General features: G+C 40.8%; 1 protein-coding gene across 7 annotated transcripts in view; it reads left to right on the top strand.

The window, feature by feature from the left end:
* Window positions 1–22,473, top strand: part of tenm2a (teneurin transmembrane protein 2a) — a 2,964,155-nt gene that overhangs the window by 285,194 nt on the left and 2,656,488 nt on the right. The window lies entirely within an intron of this gene.

Raw genomic sequence — 22,473 nt, 5'->3', positions numbered from 1 at the left:
CATGTCTAACCAATCTTCAAGGATGTTACCAGGAAAGTAGATGAAGGTGTGCAGTGGATGTTGTCTACAAGGACTTTAGCAAGGCAGCTGACAAGGTCCCATGTGGGAGGTTGATCAAGGAGGTTCAGTCACTAGGCATTCAAGATGAGGTAGTAAATTGGATTAGCCATTGGCTTTGCAGAAAAAGCCAGAGAGTGGTAGTAGAGGTTGCTTCTGTGACTTGAGGCCTGTGATTAGTGGTGTGCCACAGGGATTGGTGCTGGCTCTGTTGCTGTTTGTCATCTATATCAATGAACTGGATGACAATGTGGTTAACTAGATTAGCAAATTTGCAAATGACACCAAGATTGGGGTGTAGTGGACAGTGAGGAAGGCTATCATGGCTTACAGTGGGATCTGCATCACATTTGAAAATGAGCTGAAAACTGTAAGATGGAATTTAATGCAATCAAGCTGGAGGCATTGCATTTTGGTAGGGCCAGCCAGGGTAGATCTTACACAGTAGTGTAAGTAGTGGGCATTGAGTGGTGTGGTAGAACAAGGGGATCTGGGAATACAGGCCCATAATTCATTTAAAGTGGCACCACAGGTAGATAGGGCTATAAAGAATGCTTTTGGCACATTGGCCTTTATAAATCAACGTATTGACTACAGGAGATGGGATGTTATGTTGAAGTTGTATAAGATGTTGATAGGGCCTAATTTGGAATATTGTGTGCAGTTTTGTTTACCTTCCTACAAGAAAGATGTAAGCAAGGTTGAAAGAGTACAGAGAAAATTTACAAGGATGTTGCTGAGTCTGAAGCATCTGAGTTATAAGGAAGAATTGAATACATTAAAACTGTATTCCTTAGAGCATCAAAGTTTGAGAGAAAATTTGATAGAGGTATACAAAATTATGACGAGTTTAGATAGGGTAAATGCAAGCAGGCTTTTTCCATGGAGGATGGGTGAGACTACAATGAGAGGTTATAGGTTAAGGACGAAAGGTGAAAAGTCTAAGGGGAACGTGAGGGGAACTTCTTCACTCAGAAGGTCGTGAGAATGTTCAATGAACTGCCAGCACAAGTGGTGCAAATGAGCTGGATTTCAACATTTAATAGATAGGTACATGGATTGTAGGGGAATGGAGGGTTATGGTGCTAGTGCAGGTCAATAGGAGTAGGCAGTTTACCTGCTTTTGGCATGGTCTAGATGGGACATAGGGCCTGTTTCTGTGCTGCACTTCTCTATGACTCTTACCTTGGGTTTATAATAACAATGTCTAAGATGATAGATAGATAAGTCACATTGGGATGGAGTATTACAGAGGAGGTCATTAGAATGTGTTGAGTTTCTCCATTGCAGTGGAGACTACACTTACCTTACCACCTGTGAAACCCTATCACTATCAGAGGGATTCCACCCAACTCCCTGCAGCTGAACACAAACTTGTTTCTCATTTTTCCCAATCCTGATGAAGATTCTTCAACGGAAATATTGACTTGCATTTTCTATCTCCAAGGATGATGCCTGATCCAGTGAGTTATGCAGCATATTCTGGTTTTATTTCAGCATAACTGTAAAGAATATGGTTGGAAAAATATGTTAAAATGATACCAAAGAGGAAAAAAGAATATTTATGAAGGAGAAGCATTAGACTAAAGATGTCTAATGCACTTTAACAGTAGGTCGTGCAATTATAGGAACCAAACCTCATTCTGCCAGTGTATATCTTGGAATCAGTTCAACCATAAACATAGCAAGACAAATGATCATAGTGTAACACCCTGGTTAAGAATTTTACTGCAATGCTGTAGGTATTTCATTTTAGCAGTTCTGGAAGAGCAGTCTGTTCCGCTTTTAGCATGTTTAGTTTCGAGCTAAACATAAAGAGCTATGTTGTTCAACTTAGGAATGTTGTGTCAGCCAATCAGGATGGTGGAATTGGGAGACGGACTAGAGAATGTTGGGCAGAGAGGTTTTTATGACGGACACTGGAGTGGGTTGAGGTCTATTTGGTGGGACCCGGGAGAAGACAGGAGGGAAGATGGTGGAGGATGCCATCCCTGTCGCACGAGGTGCTTTGTGCAGATGAATGGCTTTGAGGAGTTAGGACCGATACTCTGACGGGGGCAGCCTGTTTGGTCGAGATGGATTTCAAGTGACATTTGGAAGGCGCTGTGTGCTTTCACGCAGACCATAGATCCAGCGCATGAGTTAAAGACAACATTCAAGATGAGCTCCAACTTACGTGCACATTTGGACTGGGTTAACTGTAATAGGCCCATTTATTTTTTTCCTTTCCTTTTTCCTACAAACTTTTTGATAAGGCTGACATTGATTAAAAAAAAAACTTCCTTTATAATAGTAAGCAGTGTACGACCTGTAATTTCTTGCCGACAACTGATTGCATGGGGGCAGTATTTACACAGTGTTCGCACAGATTGGAGTGCGGGTGGTTGAAACATCCCAAGTTCCCGGTTTTGGTGGGCCCCAAGTCATACTGACCCCTGACACACAGTTTGAGAAAGGCAGTGTTCTCACTGCTGTGTCCAGTGGCGGTTAGTAAGGGGCTAACGAGCCGCAAGTCTCGAGACGCCCAGTAAAAAGGGGTTTCAATACTAATCGAGCTAATATATAAGATTACAACATGCTGGCTTAGTGATTGAAGAGCTTGTATTAATTAATCCAGGTATCCAAGAGAATGAATAAGATACATGACCCAAACAAAGGCCCATTCTCATTGGACAAATGCATTGCTGTTCCCATATGCTTCAAAGTAAAATGCTCACTGGAAGCTTAGTGCATTGAGCTTGATGCTAGCTTTGCTTTGCCATTTGTGGCATTACTTAAAATTGTACAGAAGTCCCATTAGCTTTGTTGCAGATGTCACTCAGTCTGAATTCTTTGATATTCCTTACCCCTCCCTGACCTGTTAGAGTTAATCACCAAGGCTTTGTTACTGCATGACTTTACATCAAAGTTATAAAGGATTTGCTGTTTCCTCTTTCAGAACATTACTTTGAGCCTATAGGGAGTGGATGTTTGAAGAAATATGAATAACTATGGTCAGGCTGAAAAGGTTAGGCAGCTTGCTGAAGAATGGATTTCTCTCCCCACTGAAATGAAGGTTTTGAAATTTTTTGAAATACTTCCTCCCCAGAAACTTTTAATATTCAAAGTCAGTAAACAGCTTTGTGTATCTGAAAACACCCAAAAGTAAAGTAAAGTTAGCTAGCTTTATGCTAAGGGGACTCTTGGTCCCCCTAAATGTAGATTCACATATACACAGTGGCCACTTTATTAGGTAATGCCATTGTTGCACACACAGTTGTAACACATGGTTATTTGAGTTTCTGATGCCTTCCTGTCAGCTCGAACCAGTCTGGCCATTCTCCTGTGACCTCCGACATTAACAAAGCATTTTTGCTCACAGATCTACTGCTCACTGGATGTTGTTTTGTTTTTTGCACCATTCTCTGTAACTCTAGAGACTGTTGAGCCTGACTACCCCAGGAGCTCTGCGGTCTCTAAGCTACTCAAATCAGCCCATCTGGAACCATCAGCATTCCACAGTCAAAGTCACTTAGACCACATTTTCCCTCCATTTTGATGGTTGGTCTGGACTTCTTGAACATGTCTGCATACTTTTACGCATTGAGTTGCTGTCACATGATTAATTGATTAGATATTTGCATTAATGAACTAGTGTACCCAATAAAATGGTCACTGGGTATAAATGTATCACTTTAGAATGCTAAAAACAATACCTGAAGAAGTCACACTAGAACACCATATTTTCATAAAGTGAGAAGCTAGAAGGTAGAAGCATGTGCGGCCTTAATCTTAGATCCAACAGTGGTGCTGTCACTGAATGTGTGAAAAGGGAACTTGTGTTTTCTTTTAACACACACAAAATGCTGGTGGAACGCAGCCAGCCAGGCAGCATCTGTAGGGAGAAGCGCTGTCGACGTTTCGGGCCGAGACCCTTCGTTAGTCCTGACCATGGTCTGACATTTGGCTGCTGAAGCTTGGATTAGTCCAGTCATTGGTAAATGTGTTAACATCCTAAGCAGCAGCCTCCACAGAGAGCTAAGCTGTGTCGCACACAGTGGATCAAAGCATGTTCTCTATGCTTGCTTAAGCATCTTAATGGCGAACCCCTCATAAAGCAGTACTCCTGAAATACTAACTCAGTTGTCAAAGTAGATGTTGGAAATCTGAAGCAGAAATAGAAAATGATGCCAACTCCTCATGAGGTCAAGCAGCACAGTAGCTTTGCAGTTTAATGCAACACTTTGTAGACCGGCTCTAAGATCGGGGTTTTATTCCCACCACTGTTTGTAAAGAATTTGTATATTGTCCTCATGGCTGCATGGGTTTCCTCTGGATGCTTTGGTATCGTCCCACATTCCAGAGACGTACAGTATTAGTGATTAGTGTGTTATGCAGCACCATATTGTGTTGGCGCTGGAAGAGTGGTGACAATTGCGGGCTAACCTAGCAGAATCCCCACTTACTAATCGTGCACTTTTACACAATGGGAGCCTCTGCAAATGTCAACAAGAAAGAGAGCAAAGCTTCTCAGGAAGTAGTTTTAGAAAGGCTGTGTTTCACTCATTTTGTTGTAACATGATCCATAATTTGGAATCAGTTTCTTGAAACAGTGTCAAGATCCGACAATAGAGAATTGTTTCCCATTTTTATGTGCAGGGAAATACACAAATATGCAGGTACTTGGATGATGACAAGTAGTTACAGTATCAAATTAGTGTTTTTCTTCCTTGGCATTTCTGTAAATCCATAATAATCTTACATGCAGACAGCTTATGTTGGCAGTCTGCATTAACCAATCCATGTGTGACCATTTGAAGTACATTTTAGTTCCCCAGCACAGTGTGCACTGTGTTGATAATATAATGTGTGTATGAATGCATGACAGAATGGCTGAAAGACATGGGGACTGCTTCTGTAACACATCATCATGTTGTGAATAAACTTACTCTCCAGCATCTTCTGTTGTTTACACCTTGACTATGGACGTTAATGTTACCATGACAAGAATTTTATTTCTTCCAGAATCACTGATGTACAAAACTGCATTTGCTTACTTGTTCACTTCTACCCAAGTGTTTCAATTTGTCTCTGCGGAGAGGATGTTTTTGCTTCTAAAGAAAGTTACTGAGCTCCAGGCCAACCTCCTCGTGTAGAACTGTTTTAGCCTCTGCCCTACATTGCAGAACGGAAGAACATCTAGTTGCTTATTGACACTTTTATTTTGTTTGTAGCAATAGCCCTTTAATAACTGCTGATATGTTGGCAATCCTGCTCACGCCCCAATCAGAAAGCAACATTACAAAGAGCATGTTTTAATTACACTGATTAACTGATGTCACATAGACATCCAGGGTCAGCTCACTGAGCAAAATGTGTCACTGCAGCAGGATTGAAGTATTACTCACTGTACTTAAGTTCAAGTTCAATTTTATTGTCATCTGACTGTATATTTATAGAGCCAAATGAAACAACATTCTTCCGGACTACAGTGTACCCACACTACATACTTATATCACACACAGTACATAAAACAAAATATTACCACAAATAAATTCATAAAATATAATTCAAAATGCATGTTGTGTACAGCCCAGGTAAACAGTAAACAGCTCAGTGTCCTAGTCACGAGACCTTGGTGGTTACAGGGTATTCATTTGTCTCACAGCCAGGGGGAATAAGCTGTTAACTCGTCCGGTTGTCCTAGACCTAATGCTCCTGCACCTCCTGCCTGATTGTAGTGGGCCAAAGAGATTGTGGGGTGAGTGGTAGGGATGCTCAACAATACTTTGAGTCCTCCATATATAACAATCCCAGAATATATCAGCAGTAAGGGGTAGAGAGACCCCAGTGATCCTGTCAGTATTTTTTACAATCCTCTGTAGGGTCTTGTAATGTGATGCCTTGCAGCTTCTGTACCGCACAAAAACTAAATTCACACACCTGAATTTAAAGTGGTAGATCAGTCAAAGCAACAGAAGTTTCATAAACTCAAGAGATTCTACAGATGCTAGAAATCCTGAGCAACAAACAGAAAATGCCGCAGAAACACAGCAGGCAAGGAGGCACCTACAAAGAAGAATAAAGAAAGAGTCAATATTTCGAGCTGAGACCCTTCATCGGGACTGGGAAAGAAGGCGGAAGAAGCCAGAATGAGAAGGTGTGGGTAGGGAAAGGTGACAGGTGAGACCTGGTGAGGGGAAAGGTATGTGGATGAAGTAAGAGGGTGGGAGGTGATAGGTGAAAAGAGTAAAGGGCTGATGAAGAACGATTCTGATATGAGAGGAGAGTGGACCATGGGTGAAAGGGGAGGAGGAAGAGCACTAGAATTTAACAAAGTAAGTTTCACCTCATACTTTGGTGATGAATACGGAGAGCTGAATGTTTACACTAAATTCTAAAGCTTCAGAACTCTTCCCTTATTTGAATAGTTTTATTTCAATTAGTTGAATATACAGAGATATTTAAATTATACTTAGCAAAAAGAGAAGTACCGGAGGATTGGAGGGCAGCCAATGGCATTTTAGTGTTTAAGAAAGGCCCTTAACCTAAAACAGGAAACTATAGGCCAGTGAGTCAAATATCCTTTGTGGGAAAGTTATTGGAAGGTAGCCTCAGGGGCTCTAAGGGAAGGTAAGTCTAAGGGACCACATATATACCTTAAGTACTTGGATAGACATAGTCAGCATGGCTTTGTGCGTTGCAGGTCATGTCCAATCCATCTTATAGAATTTTTTGAGGAAATTACCAGGAAAGTGGATAAAAGCAAGGTAGTAGATGTTGTCTATATGTACTTTAGCAAGGTATTTGACAAGGTCCCACATGGGAGGTTGGTCAAAAAGGTTTGTTTGCTCGGAATTCTAGATGAGATAGTAAATTGGATTAGACACTGGCTTTGTTGGAGAAGTCAGAGAGTTCTGGTAGAAGGCTGCCTGTTTGGTGCCACAGGGATTGGTGCTGGATCCTTTGTTGTTTGTCATCTATATGAATGATCTGGATGATAATGTGGTCAACTGGATAGGCAAATTTGTGAATGACACCAAGATTGGGGTGTAGTATGTTAACACCCAAACAACAAGGACACGCTTTTCTCATAAGAAAGTAAAAAGAAATTTTACTTTCAATGTATCCGTTCAATAGCTAAGGGCCTCCACCTTTACTTCCCACAATTCCCCTTCCTCCTTCCACATATACACGTGTAACAGGGAGAGTGTACATGCATATTTAATACTTACATCGTCCAAATGAACAGAACTCAACAATCTCCCAACCCTTTTTTATATATAGTAAAAAATTAAATTAAAAAATTTAAATTTGAAAAAAAAATTAAAGACAGTTCAAATGTCCAAACAATTCAAATGCCCATTAGGTATTGGTAATTAGTTCTAACCCTTACAGTTAATAACATTCTTAAGATACCAAATGCCTTCACTAAGTGCCTTTAAAAGCTCAAGAGCTGGAATTCCCTTCTTTGTGAGACAGTCAGCTGGCTGTTCCTTTCTAGTTGACCATAACACGTGATGAATATTCTGTGCTTGGACAAGTTATTTGATGCTGCTTGTCTCTAGATGAATCCTCTTCTCTGTAACTGACTTGGTGGATTTGATAGCATCAACCAAAGAGTTGTTTTCTGTGACACGGGTTATTTGTAAACTGCTCTTCTTTGGGTCACCCTGGAAAAACTCAGAATAGAGTCTGATCAGAAAAACAGCATTGCCAATACCTTCAGGCCTTGCAAGGGTTCCCACTGCCAGCATGCTCCATACAACTCTTCAAATCCTCTTTGAGGCCCAACAGAGAGGTGAAAATCGTCCCTCTTCTCCCATCAGTACAATAAAATGACCCCCTTGAGCAGCTCCATCAGGAAGATTTCCAAGTGAGGCATCACTGAAGACAAGGAGCCTCAGTGAGTTATCTTTTCCAAGTTGTTGAAACTTCAAGCCTACGTTTTCAGATCGAATTCTGTGCACTACCTTACTTGGTTCATGTAAAGTTTTGTACCGCGGCATTTTTTGTGCTGGATGCCAAGTTGCAGGCGTCAAACACGATGTCAGGTCTGCTCTGCCTTGCCACCCGTAGAATCTGACCTACCTTTGACCTAGGCTGCTCCACTTCAGCTTCACTGAGGGGTGCATCCCGTTGTGTGGCATGTGAGGATTCCACGCGGATTGTCTGAAGATTCCTGATGTAGCTTTCTTGGTGCAGTTGTACTGTTCCATCAACAGCAAGGATATTTATCCCTACATAGCAAAATCTGTCATGTTCCTCCCATCCAACCTGATATTAGTTGATGGATAACTGTTGTGGCACAGTTTTGTGAGCTTCCCCATATGAAGTCATCTACATGAAAAGCAAGTATTCCAATCACATGATAACTAGAATCTTGCCAGTAAAAAGCAGCTGGATCCACTTGTGCCATCTTTCCACCTGTTTTCAACATTATTTCCTTGACCTTTTTATACCAGTAGAGATGCACCTGCTGGACCATACACACGCCTTTTGAGTTTCCACACTGTTCCTTCACTTCTAGCTTCAGGTGGAGATTTAATGTAATTGTCATGTCACTGCACCATTCCCTGTAAGAATACAGATTTTATATACCATGCAATGGGGTTGCCAATGCTTTTGATATATCACTGAGAACAGTAATCGGAGAGAATCTGGTGCACATATTGGCGAGTCTTTTCAGAGTTCATCTATGTTTAGTTCTTCAAACCTCCAGCCACCAGACATGCTTTTGGTATAATTCCTGTTGGGGTTTCTTTTCACGGTGCACACCCATCTTGTAGACATTGTCTTTTGGTCAATGTCTCTGGCTTTCTCAAACACTCCATTATTTCTCCAACTTCTGATTTCATCCTGTTTTGCAGATTCTAATGCCACCTCTTTAGTTACTAGGACATCTTCACCTTGACATTTCTCAGATGGTCCAGCCTGATCTATACTTGAATCATTATGAAGTCTGTCTACACATGACATGTCAACTGAACCTGCACGCCAGTGACCATGACTGGTCTAGCTGATTCAAATTGTAACAACTTTCCTTTATCCCAGTTGCTCTGCCTGCTCATCCTAAGAATTCTGCTTTATTTGAGATACCAGTGTCTTTATTTCCAAACTTCACAGTTTGTCCTTTTATATGACTTAAGCTTCTATGTTGTCCTTGCACTTGTGATAATTCCTGTTCAGGCAAATCTGTGGAGAACCCAACTGCACTCTCTTCCACACTGTCTGTGCCACTGTTGAGCAACTCTGTTGGGTCCTTAGCTGCACTCTCCTCATCGTGGTCTGTGCTACGTGACCATGTGCCAGGTAAATGATTTTCATTTTTTGTGTCATTCTCCATGGTGTCCTGATGGTTTTCAGTTTGTGCTTTAGGTAGTCTGGAATGATGCACCCTCACATATACACCTCCATGTCTCATGAATACCACAACTCCATTGTGACCAATGACAACACCAGGACCTTTCCATTCTGTGCAGTCTGCTCTTATGTAATACACTTGTCCCCTATTTGTCATTTGTAGGACGGGCCTATGCCCTCAATGCTCTTCGAATTCTCTCTGAGCACTCTGCTCCAGTGAAAGCCTTCCTTGATGCATGCAGTGCTGAAATATGTTTCTCAGCCCACTCACTCCTTGTAGCGCCCTCTAGAGCAGGTGGTCTGTCAGCCAGTACAGAGGGAAGGTTTGGATTCTGGCCAATTGATTTGGGTTATAGCGATGTACATTGTGCATGATATTCTGTGCCATAAGGACCCAGTCCAGGGCTGTGTTCCAATCACAGCCATTCTTTTTCTTTACCTTCAGCATTATTTCAGTAAGCATTTGATTTTGTCACCCCAAGTCCATTACCCCAAGGATTATATGCCACTTTTGTCTTTGTTTCAATGTTAACGTTCTCTGCTATAGCTCTGAATTCAACATTGTTAAATTCACCACCATTTTCACTGAATACTTTCCAAGGTGGGCCATGCACACTAATCCAGGAAAGGATGAAGTTTTTTACTATCTCTGAGAGTTTCTTTATACTTACAATGCTACCAGCACTGAAACGTGTGAACTCAGCAATGGTGTGGAGATACCACAGTCCTTGCTCCAGTTCATGCAGGTCTACGGTTCCTGTTTCATTATATTCAGATGCTAGTGGAAGACCAACTGCAGACGTGGGCTTGTCCTTTCCAAACTTTTGGCATGTCCCACAGCTGTCAATTATCTGCTATTGAATGGAAAAAATAATCTACATCTTTGCTTCCTGAACTCCTGATCAGTTTCTGAAGTCTATCAATTGAAGCGTGTCCAGACTGCTTGTGAAAGTTGAGCAACACTTTGCATTTCTCATCTACGATCACGTTTTGTGTGACAGTTAGGACTTCATTCTCACATTGGTTCTCAGTAATGTCTCTGTCTGGAATGTTCACACAGCCTTGTCCAGAGCTGGTGAGCTCAAGAGACACTGGCTGTTGAAACATCATTGCGTGGTCCTTCTCCGTGTCCGGTACTGCTCCTGCTTCCTTTAGGGAAGATTTACTCAAGAGTAATGGAATGTTCACTGGTACCACCTCCGTTTCAATGTAACATTTTGTCTGCCCTATTTTTGTGGGACTTTTCACTCTTTTGGTGGAATGTACAATCTTTCCATCTCCAATTATGAATGGTATAGATAAGGTAAATGCAAGCAGACTTTTTCCACTGAGGTTGGATGAGAAATCATGGGTTAAGTTTGAAAGGTGAAAAGTTCAAGTGGAAGATGAAGGGTATCTCTTCACTTAAAAGGTGTAAAATGGTTTGCCATCACAAGTGGTGCATATGAGTTTGATTTCAACTTTTAAGCGAAGTTTTGATAGGAGTAGATAGTTTAAATGCTTTCAGCATGGATTAGATGGGCCAAATGCCCTGTTTCTGTGCTTTACTTCTCTATGACTCTAACCAAATACAAAAATTATTTGCATGCTATTTTCCTTTTTAATGGGTCCCTTTTTTATTGTGAGAGAAACTAAAATTCCTTCATATTTCCTGCTGACATCTTTTCTACCATCCTTTCACAACTCTTACATCTAGAGAGCATTTGTGAACAACTCTAATAGATAGTGGTTTGATGCAAGAATTCTATCAAACTTAAGTCAAGGGTGGTACCATTGTGGTCTAGCAGATTGACCTGTACCTTGCAGACCCCGCAAAGAACACTAGACTTCTAGACATTTGCAGATCTCATAACAGAATATATCCATGCCATATTGGACTTATCTGCTTGTATCTTGATTCTATCTTATCTCCACTTGTTCAGTCTCCTTGTATTTTGACTCTGTCCTGTCTTCCCTTGTCCAAGGTATCCTGCATGCTCTCTGCCTTTTTGACAATTTCAGATTCTCTGGCCCCAGCTGTTTCATGTTCATTATTGACGTCACATCTTTAAACATGTCCATCCCCCATCAATAAGCTCTTAGATCCTCCACTTATTTCTGTGAACAAGCACCCACCCAGTTTCTCTCCACCAACACTCTCATCTGCCTGTCTGAATTTGATTTTCTCCCTGAACAACTCTTGACTCTTCCCGCCTGGTATTAATGGAAGGTGTTTCTATGGACACTCACATGGGCCCACCAATGTCTGACTTTTCATTGGCTGCATGGACCAGTCCTCCTTCTAAGACATCTCCAACTCTTTCTCTGCTACACTGAGAAACACTTTGTGATGCTTCCTATGCAAATTTTATCATTTTCATCACTAACTTCTGCCCAGCTTTCAATCTTATGTGGACTATTTTTGACACTTGTGTCTTCTTCTCAGGATCTCTCTGTCTCTTTCTCAGGAGACAAACTGCCCACTGAGATATACAACAGAACAACTGATGTTGACAGCTTTCTCAGTTATTTATCTTTCTTCCCCACCTCTTTGAAAGTTTCTCAGTTTCTCAGCCTTTCCAGCATCTTGTTTCAAAATGAGGCCTTTCATTCTAGAAAGTCTGAATTGTCCTCCATTTTCAGGAAGCATGGCTTCTTCCCCTACTGTGGTTGATGGGACTCTTTCTAATATTTCCTCCATTTCTTGGATTTCAGCCCTCAAGTCCCATCCCAAAGAACAGAGGTAGAGTTCTCTTGCTCCTTACCTTTCATCCGACCAAGCTCTGTACTCAGCACATCAGCCTTTCTCATTTACAGTGTTCCAGGTGCAATCCAATCCCACCAGCAGTCAGATCTTTCCCCTCCCCACCCCTTTCTGCTCTCCACAGGAGCCACTTTATCTATGAATTCCTCAACTGCATGTTCCTCCTCGCCCACCCCTTCTGCAGACTGCCCCTCCCAAGTACTTCCCTGTGCAGCTGCAGGTGGTGCAACATTCCTCCCTCAACACCATTCAAGGACCTAAAAAGCTCTTCCAAGTGAGGCAAAGGTTTATCTACACCTTCTCCTAGCCAATATATTTGTTACTCTCAATGTGTTATCCTTTACACAATCAGATCAAACATAACCTTCCTGAACAGTTTGCAGAATGCAGGGACTTTGTCTTCAGTGGCTGGCCTGAGCTCCCATTTCATTTCACAGATACCTACCCATCCTTGGTTTTCTCTTCAGGTTGAGTCCAAATACAAACTTCATCTGATATGCCACCTTGATAGTCTGAAACCCAGTAATATGGACACTGTATGTTTCAACTTCATGTAACCCTTTAACCCATAAGCTCCTTCTTCTCTCTGTCTCTTTAGGTCCTCCCACTCAGCTTAGTCTATCCTATACCCCCAACCTATGTCCCATTCACCTAGCATCCACAAATCTTTCCCGTAGGTCCTCTTGTACAATTCCCCATTTGTTTCTAGCTTCCCATCATTTTTCACTCCATCAGGGTCCACCAGTCATCAACCAGCCCCTATCTTATCCCTCCCTTTCTCCCCCTTACATTTGTTATCCTCCTTCTCTGTTCTCAGTCCTAGTACAGAGACTCAGACTGAAACATTGAAAGTTCTTTTCCCTTCACAGATGCTGGCCTGCTGAGTTCAGTTGATAATCGTATCAGTTGAAACTGTAGTTAATCACTTATTGTTATCCTTGTATTGAAGAAGTATGAAACATCATTACAAGAGAGTGAGGCTCTCTTGAATTCTCTTGGACTGTCTCTCGGAAACACACCCAGATCAATCATGAATCCATTTTAAGCTTGATCTTAATGAATCACCGAGCAAAACAGTAACTGTTTCCACAATTCGATTAGTAATTTTTACAGAGGAATTTGTAAAGGGAGTATGATCCAACATACCACGATGTGGACATATTCTGAACTGTTCCATATGAGACCTTTAATATAGCGGAATCTTGCTGGAATTGGGTGAAGTAATTCCTCTCCAATTACACAATTAACTGCATGGTCAATCATTACAAGGTATATTTTCATTAACACCAGCATTACAGTTGCAATTTCTTCACATGCATTACAGCTTGAAAGAAAAAACTGTAGTTTCCAAAAGATGGCATTTAGCTTAAGCTCTCAATGACAGTGTGTGATGAGGAGAGTTAAAGGGTATTGCTTTACAGTGAATTAATGAGCATTTTGTGTTATAAATGCAGAGTCTACGGAAATAAGTCAGAGCATTACATGGTAGATTTTCATCCGCTGACAAAAGTGCACCCAATGGGATTTGAATTCAGCTGAATCTTATAACTCAGTCCATTTGCACTGCTATTTCTGCACTGGCAATACAGATTCAGTTCTGGAAACGTGCATCAAAACTAATTTCCACCATTTAAAGAAAACCAGGTAGACTCCAACCTCTCTAGTTTTCCTTCCTGTCCCATTGGGAAACAAACCTATCTTTTAGAAACGCAATGGAGATTGCCTGCAGATCCTTCCAAAAAAAAGTCATGGTCCACATTTTTGGACAATCATTAGATGAAAAACGAGGGAAGTACTTTTATTTGTACTTATTCATTTGCTGATTGAATATAATCTTTATGTTATATTATTACTTTAAGTTCACAGACTTACTGTTAAGACTGCCATTATCCAAGATCATCCCAACTGGAGCATTGACTTTCTTACTTTATTTGCTCATAGAGTAAGACTTAGGGTTTGATTATTTTGAACCCACTCCTTCTGTTGTAAACAGCAAAATCTATTAGCCTAATTTTGGGATTTGAACCAGCTTTTTAACTTCCTCTCTTGTTTCCATGGGCAGTTTTCCCTTGCTATTGCAAAATAGTTTCAAAATGTAGCAGGAGTGTTCTTGGTTTACTGAGACTCAGAGTGGGCCAGTGTTAGAAGCAATGGTGTCCTCACAGATCACATCATATCTACAAATATATTGAGGTACAGTTGCAGTGAACTGCAACTGCAACTGCAAACATTACAACATTTGCAAGTCAAGATATTTGCTGCTGGTACAATAGTAAACAGTTAGATTTTCTATTGTTCCTTATTAGCTGTGGAGGACTCGATAATAAAATGTGATTTTCTAAGATTTTATGCTGTACACTTCTACCATCTCCATAAATTAGCTATTTATGAAACTATTTAATACTCATAATTCAGACTCTGGGAGTTAATTTCATGATACTTATCTTCTTCTGTCAATTAGCAATAAAGTGCATCAAACTTGATGGCTTAAATTTTGTGAACCAACTCTGAAAGTTCAAGGAAACAGCATCTATTGACTCTCCTTTGAAAAAGGAGAGTCAGTGGATATCACACACAAGAGAAGGTCTGCAGATGCTGGAAATCTGAGCAACACACACAAAATGCTGAAAGAACTCAGCAGGCCCAGCAGCATCTATGGAAAAAAGTACAGTCAATGTTTCGAGCCTCCAACCTGATGGCATGAACATGGATTTCTCAAACTTCCAGTAATCCCTCCACCTGCCCCAACCTTCACCATTTCCCGTCCCCTTGTCCCTCTCTCATGTTTATCGCCTTGCCCGCCCATTGCCTCCCTCTGATGCTCCTCAACGCCCCCCTTCTTTCTTCCATGGCTTTCTGTCTCTTTCACCAATTAACTTCCTTCTCTTTGCTTCATCCCTCCCCTCCATGTTTTACCTATTACATGTAGTTTCTCTCTTCCCCCACCCCCCCCAACTTTCAAATGTACTCCTCAGCTTTTTTCCTCCAGTCCTGCTGAAGTGTTTTGGCCCAAAACGTTGACTGTACTTTTTTCCATAGATGCTGCTTGGCCTGCTGAGTTCCTCTAGTGTTTTGTGTGTGCTAGTCAGTGGATATCGTTTACCTGGATTTTCAGATGGCCTTTGACACGGTACCACACTTAAGCCTGCTAAGCAAGATGGTATTACAGGAAAGATACTAGCATGGCTAGAAAATTGGCTGACTTGCAGGAAGCAAAGAGTGGGAATAAAGGGGACCTTTCCTGGTTGGCTGCCAGTGACTAGTAGACAGTCAGGGGTCGCTCTAGGGACCATTTCTTTTCATGATATATATCAATGGTTTGGATGTCAGAATTGATGGTTTTATGACCAAATTTACAGATGATACAAAGATCAAAGGCCAAATAGCATTGAGACACCAATGAGTCTGCAGAAGGACTAGACTGAGTAGGAGAATGGGCAAAGTAGTGGCAGATGGAATATAGTGTAAGAAAGTCTACCGTCATTCAGGATAAAGGTGTAGACTATTTCTAAATGGGGAGAAAATTCAGAAATCAGAGGTGCAAAGGGATTTGGGAGTCCTCGTGCCAGATTCCCTAAATGTTACCTTGCAGGTTGAGACAGTGGCAAGGTAGGCAAATGCAGTGTGAAAATTCTGAGGGTTTTTAAGGCACTAGTCAGATTGGATGGAGTATTTGGGCTCTTTTGCCGTGATTTATGTTAGGACATAACTGCTTTTCCAGGCATCTACAACAAAAGTTCTTCAATAACTGGAGTTGGCATTCTCTTGATGTTGAGTTGGAGAGAGTAATATCATTCAAGAATGTAATCTGATCTTTGGTTGATTTTAGTGCTGGATGGGTTTTGGGGTAGGGAGAAGTGGGGTATGGGTTGAAGAGCTAGTGTAGCGGTGGAGGAGAATAATTCAACATTCTTGACTAGTTGAGATTGTTACTTAGTGTCACTGCCTTAGCCTATTCTTCTAACTTAATTTTCTTTCAAATGTTTGTAGTTAAATTAAACCAGTCATTTAACTTAATGCAGCCCAGAAGAGGTATCACTTCCACCCCATCAATCATTGCTATTCAGTGATCTTCTTTGCAAAGCCCCATTGTGTCTGGTCATCAATCAAGACTACAGTGTTCCCGTTCACTCCAAAGGTCAGAAGGTAAAAATCCTAGAATCAGACTAAGCATCATTGATGAAAACAGGAAGAATCCGAGGTATTTTTTGGCAGGTATTTGTTTGGGTTTGTCTAGAATCTACTGGGAATGCTCATAAGACAGTGGCTACTCTCTTTTAGTGTTGACACCAGTGTTCCTGCTGACATCAACTTAGCGCTGACCTTGTCACTGCCCTTGAAGACAGGATCAATAAATTCTGTTGGGTACAATGCCTGCCATCTGTTCCAGTACTTAAGTTGTAAACACAACATGTGCCAATCGATTGTCATGGGCCATTGTTTTGTTCACACCACATGCTCTGGGTCAGAAATACAATTGCCAGGTAGTATGATTGAGGCACAAGAGCACTGCAGAGAATGATGTCAAATGGCTTGTCTCTGCCCTTTGTCTTTAAAGTGGACTATACTCTAAATAATCTCTGACTTCTAGTATATATTTGTAAATTTGTATTTTTCTCTTTCCTAGAATGGTGAAAACTTATCATTTACAGTGAATAGTCAGATCAGTTTATTTTTTAAGCGCTCCCCTATTGTCGGGTAGACTTAACGAGTATGTCACTGGGTAAGGTGACAATTAATCTGACTGCTGTGAGCTATAAGGTGGGGGTAAAGAAAATAATTAATATTCTTGATCAGTCATTACTTGATAATACTTTCTGGAAGTATGTAGATTCTAAACCCACTAAGCATAGGATATATTCACTCCAACAGTTGAACCCTCTGTCAGTGTCATCTGAGGCTTAGATGCTAGGGCCTAAAAATTCATTCCCCTAAGACACTACCAAACAACTTGCTAAAAAATAGCCTAATCTTCCTGGTTGATGAGGAAGGATGTCAAAGATAATAATTTTAATTAATTTATTGCTACAGCTGTGAAATACTCATATACAGATATTCTCACACTTTACTAAACATTTCTCACACAACAGCTTTAGCATTTCCTATTTTGATTTTGAAGTGGATCTACATAAAGTTTATTATGAATGTTTGTTATTATAACATAAACAGGCTTATTTCTTTTTACCCTTGCAACTTGTATTCACTTACATGCCTGTCAAATCACATTTTTTTCATTAACCAATATGAACAGAAATTTACAGTAGCCAAGTAACTTAACAGTTGTCTTTGGGATGTGAGAGGAAATTGGAACAACATTGAAAATTTCTTTTGTATTTGCAAAGTGCCTGTCCAACCACAACAAGTCCCTGTTATCCTTATTAGAATTGCAATACCACTCCATCATGGTTATCCTTAATGAGGAAATTGCAATAGCATTGAAAATTTCTTTTGTTTTTATAAAGTGCCTGTTCAACCACAACCAGTCCCTGTCATCCTTATACAATGCAATACCACTCCATCGTGATTACCCTTAATGAATGCCCTCCTCAACTTCTGTCTTGGGGTTGCAGGATTGTCTGTGTGTGTGGGCTTGTTTTGTTGTTGATGTTTTGCTGCTTGTCTTTTGTTGCTATTTATGACAGAGACGGACAAGCAACCAGTGTGCAAAAGACACAAACTGCTAAAACAAAAAAAACCAAATATCGAGAACACAGTTATGGAGCCTTCAAAAGTGAATCCATAGGTTGTGGAATCAGTTCGGTGTGGGGTGAGTGAAGCTTTCCCCTCTGGTTCTAGAGCCTGATGGTTGAGGGGTAATGAGTGTTCCCTAACCTTGTGGCTTGGGCCTTGAGACTTCTGCACCTCCTTCCTAATGGCAGCAGTGAGAAGAGAGCATGGCCTGGGCGGTGGAGGACCTTGATGATGTATGCTGCTTTCCTGCAAATGTAAATGCATTTAATGGTGGGGCGGACTTTACCTGTGAGCTGATAAAACTCTTAAAACACATTAAAAACTCTCAGAGGATTTTTTATCTTGAAAAAATATTACGAATTTTATATAAATAAATTTTATATATATGCTATTTCTTCAGATACCTTTTTTTTTACAAATAGTCTAGAAGATTCTTGGAGACACAGATATTCCTGGCACCCACAGTTTATACTGTGGAGCCAACTTCCATAAGTATATAAACCTTCCAACTTTTAAATAGATAATTGCTATTCTAAGTGATTGTCTCCATCGGGTGTATAAATTTCCTTAAACTAAATACCTTAGCCAGTGTTGTCTGTTTGAAACAATGCAAATTAAATAACACATTGTTCCTATACTTCATCTCTTGAACATCAATAAACCCGGTGCTGTGACCAGCATTCTGCTTTCTATAGACAGTGCTGTTTGTTTGCAAACTTGCTATTCCAACTTCAAATTGATTATTGCATGCCATTTACAGTAAAAACTGAAGACTGGCTCCTGTTTATGACAGGAAGCTAAACAAAGAATATTAATTGCAAGGTTATCTTATTCCAACAGAGCCCTTTGATCTCCAGAAGTGTTAACTGCTGTGTTTATAAAGCTGAGCTTGGCAAAAAGTAGAAGCCCCCCAGCCCAGAAAGTGAATACCATTCACAAATTCTGCCAACAAACAGTGGTGCTGTCAGCAACCTTAAATATGGCATTAGAGATGTAGTTAGCCTCAAAGTCATGAGTATAAAGTGAATAGAGCAGGGGCCTAAGCACACAAACATGTGGTGCATGAATGCCAATGGTGATTGTGGAGGAGATGTTGCCAATATGAATTTACTGAGGCCTGCAAATGAGGAAAGTGAGGATCCAGTTGCACAAAGATATATTGAGGCCTAGGTCTAAGAATTTATTGATTAGTTATGAGGGGATTATAGCATTGAATGGAGAGCTGTAATCAATGAAGAGCATCCTGATGCATGTATCTTCACTATCCAGATGTTCCAGCGTTGAGTGAAGAGCCGCTGAAATGGTATCTGCTGTGGACTTGTTGCTCTGGTATGCAAATTGAAACTGATATAAGCCGCTTCTTAGGCAGGAGTTGATAAGTTTCCTCACCAACCACTCAAAGCATTTCATCACAGTGGATGAAACTGGATGATAGGCAATGAGGCAGGTTACCATGCTTTTCTTAGGCATCTATATAACTGAAGCCTGCTTGAAGCAGGTGGGTATCTCAGACTGCTGAAGTGAAAGGTAAAAGTTATCAGTGAATACTCTAATCAGTTGAACAGCACAGGTCTTCAGTACTCAGCTGGGTAACCATCTTGGTCAGATGTTTTCGTGAGTTCACTCTCTTGAAACATGTTCTTACCTAGGGCTCAGAGACCGACATCATAGGGTTGATGGGAGTTGTGGGAGTTTGTGGAGGTCATGTCTCGTCAGTCAAAGGGAGCAGAAAAGGCATTTAGCACATCTGGGAGCAAAACCTCGCTGTTGCATCAATCAGGATCACAATCCAGCTGAAGCTCATTCTTTGGATTGTGCTTTTGTACTGGCGTAATGGGGAAGTGCAACAGCTTGCTCTCCATATTGTACTGCCCTTCCTGGCTTATCACGTGAACTGTTGAGATGCAACATCCATGGCCAACCCTGACCAAAAACGGGCCTCAATGGGAACATGCAGAGAGGATGTTGGATATCTATTAATATGGATCAGTACAGCACAGGAACAAGCCCTTTGGTTGCCATCCAAAGTACTTTTTTTTGATGTTGTTGTGATATCACTCCACATACCCAGTACAGACAATGGACCACACATAGGTAAGCTGGCACTTACAGAAGGAAGTGCCTTTTGTATGTACCACCTGAGGATACAGCACTACTTATCTTTGTTGTTGGAGACTCCATTATCAAATGTGTAGGTGGGTTTTTGAAACAATAGACCATGCTTTTAATCATTATTCAACTAAGTTCTTGAGGACTTCAGTTCTCTCTCTGCACCTGTTTCTGTTTCAACGATTTAAACCCCAACTGTTACTACAAATAGTCTTCACTTCTTTAAGAGCTTCACCCATGATATTGAAGGATGTTCCAGATGTTGAAAGTTAATGAATTGCATGGTTAATTTTGGCAATGTCACAAACAATTGCAGATCACAGCACTTAAACTAATAAAAGCTTCCTAAAGTGCACAGATGAAAATTACAGTCTACCAACACTAGACTAAACAGCATATGTTTGGTGCATGTTTTCAAATGAAGATGAATTTTTGTTCAAGAAATTGTCTTTAAAATGAAGGGGAAGTAAACGTAAATAGCTGAGGGAGTTTATCCACGTGAGTTAATTTTCCATGTTGTGAATCTCTTTATGAATTACGAAACCAGTCTGATTCTTTGAGCACAGTCTCAACATACTGGGGAATCACCTTGTTTTCCTAATCTTGAATTTTGCCTTTTACAGGTGAAATTATCTGACCCATGGTTGGATGAGAAACCTTTGATTTCTCATTAGTATTACAGACAGCAATACAGGCCATAAAGCTCATTGCTTAGATACCTGCTGCTTATTCAATGCATGACCTCAGCAAAACTGGTAATGGAGCTGCAGTATTTTGTGGTTGTTCCTGACCTAAAGAAGTAGTTCTGTTCCTATTTAGTATCAAATGATCCCTTCCAAATGATGCATGCAGCTGAAACCACTGAAATCAACAGAAATGCAGAGATGTGGCCCCCCAGAAATATGCTACCTTCCTGATGTATACTCCTTAGAAGATCAGTTACTTCGTCAAGGCTGCCAGTAGTTGGAAAGCCAATGCCAGCAATAATCCATCCATTCAACAGATGAACAAATAAAATAAAAGAGAAACACAAGTATGAGCTCTGACTACCATCAGCATTTCCTTACCCATTCTATTTGAAAACAAGTTCTTATAACTGCGAGCAACTAACAAACTGCTGGAGGTATTCGGTGGTCAAGCACCATCTGCGGAGGGAAATCATCATCCATCCTGAGGATATACCCTTGCTTTCCATCTGGATCTCTGCTGGTTTAATTTTATTGTTCTTTGGTCTGGGACATACAAATTACTACCTAGAAATAAATTCCTGACTGGAAGCAGATAACACATACAGTAATATAGAGTGTAAATGTATTGTACACCTCCTCCAAAATTCATTCATTTGTAGTCAATGAGCTGGATGCTCAGAATCAGGTTTGTTATCACTGACATATGCCATGAACTTTGTTGTTTTGCATAGATCTGTAAAAATTTACAAGTGTCTTTGGTGACATAACAAATCTTTTTAAACTCCTTATGAAGCAGAGCCACTAACATGCCTTCTTCACGATTGCAACATTACGTTGCCCAAGATAGATCCTTTGAAATATTAGCAACACACAAAAAGCTGCCTGGCCTGCTGAGTTCCTCCAGTGTTTTGTGTGTTTTGCTCAGATTTCCACCATCTGCAGATTTTCTCGTTTGTCCTTTGAAATGTTGATGTCTAGGAATTTGAAGTTGCTCACTCTTCCCACTGCTGACCCCTCAATGAGGACTGGTATTCTCCTGACTTCCCCTTACTGAGGTCTACAGTCAATTCCTTGGTCTTGTTGATATTGGATATAATATTGTTGTTGTGACATCAACCAGTTGATCAGTCTCACTCCTTTATTCCTCCTCATTGTCATCTTAGATTCTATCATCAACAGTGGTGTCATTGGCGAATTTATAGATGGCATTTGAACTGTGGTTAGCGACACAGTTATAAATTTGGAACGAGTAGAGCAGTGGCCTAAGCACACATCATTGTGGTGCACCTGTGTTGATTGTCAGTGAGGAGGGGATATTATTGCTAATCCAGACTGATTGTGGTCTCTCGATGAAGAAGTCAAGGATCTACAGTCGGCCCTCCTTATCCGCGGTGGATTGTTTCTGGGACCCACTGCGGATGCTCAAGTCCCTTATTTAACATGCATCAGTGCGGTGACCTTTAGGACCCAGCAGAACCCCGGACTTTATTTAACGTGTCTCTGTGCGGCAGACATTAGGACCTGGCGTCGCAGCTCTGAATCCACAGTGTTTCTGTTCACGAAAATAATCATGATCGTGATTGAAAATAAAGTGGAAGTAATAAAGCGATCAGAAAGAGGTGAAACGCCATCGGTCATTGGAAAAGCGTTAGGCTACAATCGGTCAACGATCGGAACAATTTTAATGGAGCATATGAAAGACTCTGCCCTGATGAAAACTACAATTATTACTAAGCAACGCAGTGGTTAAATTATTGAAATACGTATGTTTCTTAAGTGTTTTATATGCATAGAAAGGTAAAATATGTACTATATACTAAGAAAATCATTTGACTAACTGAT

This window comes from Hemitrygon akajei, chromosome 15, assembly GCF_048418815.1.
Source record: "Hemitrygon akajei chromosome 15, sHemAka1.3, whole genome shotgun sequence".
Taxonomy (NCBI): Eukaryota; Metazoa; Chordata; class Chondrichthyes; order Myliobatiformes; family Dasyatidae; genus Hemitrygon; species Hemitrygon akajei.
This window is presented reverse-complemented; position numbering and strand designations above follow the sequence as displayed.